Consider the following 6765-nt stretch of genomic DNA (forward strand, 5'->3'; position numbering starts at 1 on the left):
CCCTGCCCAGGATGGAGCGGCCCCACTGCTTTGGGATCCCAGTGCTCAGCCTGGCTCACTCTCCAAGTGTGGCTGGTCTCCAAGTCCAGCTGGTGGGATGTATCGGGCTGGTGGACAGAGCATGGAGTTGAACAGGGTGACTGTGGTTGAGTTAGCTCTCTGGACCTGTTTCTTCTGAGTGTTACAGATGGGGTGCTGATAGCCCACAGTTCCTGGAGCTCTCCTGCATCCTGCACTGTGCTGGTCACTTCACAGAGAGACCTCATGTCTTCTTACAACAGCCCCCTGTGGGCAGCAACTATCCTCACTTCCATTTGTAGGCAGAAAATGGAGGACCAGAGAGCTCCAGTGACCTGCCTTAGGTCACATAGCCAGTAAGCAGCTGAGCCAGGCCTTGAACTCAGGCAATCTGGCTCCAGCGCCTGCAGTCTGAGCCCCTCCATTCCCCATGGTAGGACGCTGTGGTCATGCTTAGAGAGTAAGCCACTCCTACCTGTCTGTGACTTGGTTTCCCCATCTGCAAGATGCAAGAAGATGTCTCTTTATCAGTTCCCAAAGTGAATGATCTTTCAACAGATCTTTAACAGGCAGCTTCCATGAGTGAGCCAGGCAGTTCCAGGCGCTGAGGATGGAGTGGTGAATGGAATGGAGAAGCCTCTGCCCTCCCGGCCCTGGCAGTCAAGTTCAGGAACAACAGACAACTGACAAGCTAGCAAGTGTGTTCTATGTCAGGCGACTGAGTGATGTAGGACTGAGTGAAAACTCAGAGCAAACTGTACAAGTGATCCAGTCCTCCCCAGGAAGGACCTCGAGAGCTCGGGACCCAGTCTGCACAGAAACAGGGCCCAGCAAAAAAAAAAAGAAAGAAAGAAATAGGGCCCAGTATGTGTTACGGTTGTTGTGAGGTGCATATGGTTTTACACTTATCTGCCACGGTGAACCATCTGATTTTGTTCTCTCCGTGACCTGTGTGGTAGATTTTATTACTTCTGTTTTACAGACGGGGAAGCAGGCTCAGAGAGGTTAAGCAACTTGCCCAGTATGCCACAGCCATAAGTGAGACCACTGGAATTCAGAGAAGCCCCCTGATCCGAAGTCCAGGGCATCCTGCTCCTGAGGCTACCCACATATTGCAGAATTTCAACATACTGAGAGTTCCTATTTTATGAGTCTAGATTCAAACCAGCAATGCCTAGTGTCAGAGAAGTAGAATTTTTCACACATTCACCTGGCCTTATTCCAGGCCCTGTCCTAGCAGCCCTGGGGTGGGGTGGCAGGGATGTGACCACAGAGATAACTATCCTGTGGGGGTCCTGCCTATGGGAGTTCAGGATTTAATGAGAGTATTCCAGACCTGGGACTTGGGGTGGTGATGTTTCAGGGTGCCCTGATAAGGTACAGGTCAGCACGCTTTGCGGCACTGATCAAACATTTTCCATATGACTGGGGTGGGCAGGGCTGGCTTATGTTCTGACTCTGGGCATGTCACCCCTTGCTGTGTGACTTTGGTGCAAGTCCCTGTACTCTCTGGACGTTAGGACATCACATGGGGGTGCGCTTCCTGGCCCGGATCCTCCAGCCTGATACTGATGACTCCAGGGGAATTTAAGGCCCCATGGGACATGTAGTAGGCTGGGTAGGTACATTCTTGCTTGTCCAAAGGATGTGAGCTCTCACGGGGACAGCCTTGGTGTTCCTGTCATACCTGGAACCAGAGGCACTTGCCTGGAGCAAGTGTGGGGTCGGGCAGCTCAGCGGCCACGGTAGAGATGCTCAGTGGCTCTGAGCACAGGCTCTGGGATTCCAATTCCAGCAAGGGCTTGACTCCTGGCTCTGCCACCAGCCAGCTATATGACCTTGGCCAAGTCACCCAGCCTCCCTGAGCATCCGCTTCTTCATCCATAAAATGGAGATAAGATTTGCTTGGTAGCTCCTCATTCAATGCATGGTAGTTGACAGCTGGTGATTATGAAGCTGACGATGACAGTGAAGCATCAAAGCTACCACTTTACAAGCGCCGACTATGTGCCAAAGCACAGAGTGCAGAATAGATTCTCCACAATGGTGGTGTATGTATGCGTGTGTAGACATATAAACACACACATATATAGTCTTATAAACAACCTCTGGCTCTCTCTGTATGTTAGAGAGATAGAGAGGAGGGAGGGAAGGAAGGGAGAGATAAAGCAGCCACACTGGCAGACTTTAGGGAATCTAGCCAGCTGGCTGCCTGGGGGTGAGGGCTGGGTTGGCACTGAGTAAAATACTCCTTAATTATTTTTTTTTGCCATGACAATTCCAAATTATATATATTTAAAATCGTATATATACATATGTATATATATACACACGTACACATAAATATATTTTGTTTTATTTTAATCCCAGTGTAGTTAACATACAGCATATGTTATTGTACTCTGTACAGCGTATGTATTGATTTCAGGTGTACAATACAGTGATTCAACCCTTCGGTACATCAGCCGGTGCTCATCACGACAAGTGCTCTCCTTAATCCCCGTCACCTATTTCACCCACCTCCCCACCTACCTCCCCTCCGGTAACCATCAGATTATTCTCTACAGTTAAGAGTCCCATGTTTCATTTGTCTTGTTTTTCCTTTGTTCATTTGTTTTGTTTCTTTAATTCCACATATGAATGAAATCATATGGTATTTGTCTTTCTCTGAGTGACTTATTTCACTCAGCATAATACTCTCTAGATCCATTCATGTCTTTGCAAAGGGCAAGATTTCATTCTTTTTTATGGCTGAGTGATATTCTAATGAATACATAGACTGCTTCTTTATCGGTTCATCAATCAATGGATAATGGGTTGCTTCCATAATTGTAGATACTGCTGCTGTAAACACAGGAATGTATGTATCCCTCTGAATTAGTGTTTTTGTATCCTTTGGGTAAACATCCAGTAGAGTGATTACTATTCCTAGATCACAGGGTACTTTTATTTTTACCTTTTTGAGGACCCTCTACGCTGTTTTCCACAGTGGCTGCACGAGTTTGCATTCCCACCAACAGTGCACAGGTTCCTTTTTCTCCGCATCCTCACCTACACTTGTTTCTTGTGGTTTTGATTTTAGGCATTCTGATAGATGTAAGGTGATAGCTCATTGCGGTTTTGTAAATACCCCTTTCTGTATTTTGAATTTTGAACCATGTGACTGTTCTACCTATTTAAAGTGACATTTCAATTCTACTTGTCGCTTTATCATTTGATCCTCAGAACAATCTGCAAGAGAGGGCTAGACCCCACCCATCTGGCAGATGAGGTGACATGTGTGACTTGTTCAAGGTTACACAGCTCTTAGGGGACTCTGTCCAGGCAGTGAACTGGTGCCCGCCATCCCCGGTGGCTCTAAGGTACAACTCTCTGAGGTCGTGGCATTGTGCTCCAGAGGAGGAGCCCCCATGGCCACTCCTGCTGGCCTCTGGCTGGGGCAGCACCGGCAAGTGCCTTCACTCTGCCTGGCTGGTCTTATTGGTCGGTTTGAGAACCTGCCCTGTAGGCCTCAGCTCTGCAGGGGAAGAAATAAAAATAGCCAGGCAGAGAGGCCAGGGGCTGGGCTGTGGGTAGCAACGCGTGCCTTTCCCATGACTCGGGTTCTGTAGAGCAGAGTCCTCCCCTGAGCCCGTGCATGCCAGGCCCTGGGCTGGGTGCCCAGGAGGCAGAGCCGAGGCAGGCACAGCTGCCCCGCCTGCGGGAGCTCACAGCCTTGGCGGTGGGACATGTCCAGCATAGCATTGTGAGGTGGTGGTCCACGAGGGGCTAGCGTGCAGGGGACTGTGCAAGAGAGAGCTCTCACCCAGCCTGGGGCGGGGCAGCAGGGAAGGGTTCCCAGAAATAGGTCACGTGGGAGTACATAGCCGTTAAGAAGAGGTGCAGAGAGCGTTCAGGCAGTGGGAACAGTATTTGCAAAGGCGGAGAGGTGTGACAAATAGGACCCATCGAGGGCAGCCCGGGCGGCTCAGTGGTTTAGTGCTGCCTTCAGCCCAGGGCGTGATTCTGGAGACCTGGGATCAGGTCCCACGTCGGGCTCCCTGCATGGAGTCTGCTTTTCCCTCTGCCTGTGTCTCTGCCTCTCTCTCTCTGTGTCTTTCATGAATAAACAAATAAAATCTTAAAAGAACAAACAAACAACCCATCGAGAAGTGTAAATGGCTGGGTGCATCTGGAGGGTGGGGTGTCTGCAGGGCAGGACGTGGGGTTGGGCTGGGGAAACAGGCGGGCAGACCCCGTCACAGGAGAGGCGGGCCGGGACTGTGGGGCAATCAGAGCCAAGACAGGTCCTAGAGCAGGGGTGACATGTTGGATCAACATCTCAGAAACTGTGGATTCAGGAACTGGACCAGACAGACACACCAGGGCATGGATCCACCGTCTGGCCCCTGTGCTCCTGCACAGATGCTGTGGTGCAGGCCTCCTTTACCAACCTGCAGTTTCTAGCACCCACAGCTCTTCCCGAGGGCTCTCTCCGGCTGCCAGAATTACACTCCTGCTAGTCTCTGCCCACGCCCACTGGAAGCCTGGGCCCCTATGGTGGGTGCTCCAAGTGCCCCTTATAGAGGAGGCGGAGCCTGGTGGGCACAGCTGCCCTGCTGGCAGACACTCAGAGCCTCAGAAGCTTCTAGAGGCGTCTGACCTTCCTTGACTCTTGGCCCCCCCCCATCTTCTCAACCAGCAGATGAAATCCTTCTCCCACGGCGTCTCCCTGACCCACTCTTCTGTTTCCCTCTTCCAATTTTAAGGACTTACACGATTAGGTTATCAACCAGATAATCCAGGATAATCTCCCGATTGCAGAGTCCAGAATCTTCAACACCCCTGCCAAGTTCCTCTTGCAGATGCACAGATCCTGGGGACGAGGAGGTGGATATCTTTGGGAGCCATTATTCTGCCGACCTCACCTCTGTAATAAACCATTGGCACTGAACCTTTGCCCTAAGGCCTATTTATGGTCAAACTAAGAACCCTAAATCTCAATCCTGATCCCTGAATCCATGGACCCCAGCTCCTGGTTGGTGTTGGTCCCCTTTCTCTGAGGGTCTTGGTAGCTCAGACTCAATAGACATTAGGTTTTGCTGACTTCATCCTGAATCACCTTTTCCAAGCCCCTGCCCCTGACCAAGATTCCACCCACTGCGACCTCAGACTTTCTCTTGAACTAGGACAATTGAGCCAAAAAACCAGGAAGGGAATGGAAGTGACATTCAGGGTGGAGATGGGGCACGGCTTTTGCTTCCACTGGAGCTGGGTTCAAATCCTTTCTCGGCAGCTTCCTTGCTCAGTGGCCTTGGGAGACTCACTGGTCCCCTCAGAGCCTCGGTGTGCTCACCTGACAGAGAGGGTGGGGGCCTCAAGGGACCACCAAGCAGTTCAGAGAGTGGATGGATGCGAACACCTGGTACACAGTAGGTTCTCAAGAAATAAGAGCTGTTGTCAGGGACCAGGTAGTTCTAGCTCTATTACCCTCTTCTTTCTAGAAAAAAATAACAAGGAATAAATGCTTTGCTACCTCTGTGAACTGACAACTGCTGCAGGGTAAAAGAGGTTTATTTGTTTATCTGTTTCCTAGCAAAGAACCAGCTGATTTCTCCAAGCCCGGTGCAACTGACAATTGTCCTAGCCAGTGTGGATGCCGCCTGGAAGGTAGCTGAGGTTTTGGGGTTTCACAGGAGAGGGCTCTTCTCAAAACCAGCCACAGTTTCAGGTCCTGTACCAGTCACAGGGGTAATTAGGCCAGATGGTCTCAAGGCAGAAAGTCCAATGGTCCCTGTGATGCTAAAAGTCAAGCCACAAATGGGGAGGGCATCTGATGGACACAGAGGTGGTCATTTTAAGGGAATTTCCCCCCTTTAGGCAAGGTTTCTGTGGCCACGCATCCAACCCTCCCTCCATCTGATTGTGGAAATGAGTTAGGTGATGGGGGTATGTATGTATTTATTTATTTATTTTTGAGAGAGAGAGAGAGAGAGAGAGAGAGAGAGAGAATGCATGTGAGTGGGAGGGGCAGAGGGAGAAGGAGGGAGAAAATCCTAAGCAGGCTCCATACTCAGCATGGAGCCAGATGTGTGGCTCGAGTCCACAACCCTGAGATCATGACCTGAGCCAAAAAAGAGTCAGGGGCACCTGGGTGGATTAGTGGTTGAGCATCTGCCTTTGGCTCAGGTCATGATCCTGGGTCTGGGATCGAGTCCTGCATCAGGCTCCCTACAGGGAGCCTGCTTCTCCCTCTGCCTATGTCTCTGCCTCTTTCGTGAATAAATAATTAAAATCTTTTTTCTTTTTTTTAAAATCAAGAGTCCGGTGCTCAGCTGAGTGAGCCACACAGGTGTTCTTAGGTGATGGGTCCTGATGGCTTGGGTGTTAAATTAACACATCCCTGTGAATATAATGTTTGCTATTCCTTTTGATGGTGCCAACTAGACAGAATGTGGGGTTTCCTAGCCTTTTTTCCCCCCAAAAGATGTATGAAATAGGAGTTTCCACATAATTCCTACATGAGTTTTATTGTGTTTTTCAGAAGATGAGTTGAACATCTACTTTGCAGGAACAACTGGGCACCTTCCGGCCAAATAGATGAACTGTAGATCCTTCTAGCATCTTTCTCCATCTTCCTCCCTAGGGCAACTGGAATTGGCAGGCAGTGGTGGGTTGTGAGGATGGCCCCCTGGGAATCCATGAACACACTTGCTCTCGACAGGTGGACGGGATAAGCCCAGGTGTGTGGCAGACCATGTGTCTGAG

Source organism: Canis lupus, chromosome 2, assembly GCF_048164855.1.
Source record: "Canis lupus baileyi chromosome 2, mCanLup2.hap1, whole genome shotgun sequence".
NCBI classification, from domain to species: domain Eukaryota; kingdom Metazoa; phylum Chordata; class Mammalia; order Carnivora; family Canidae; genus Canis; species Canis lupus.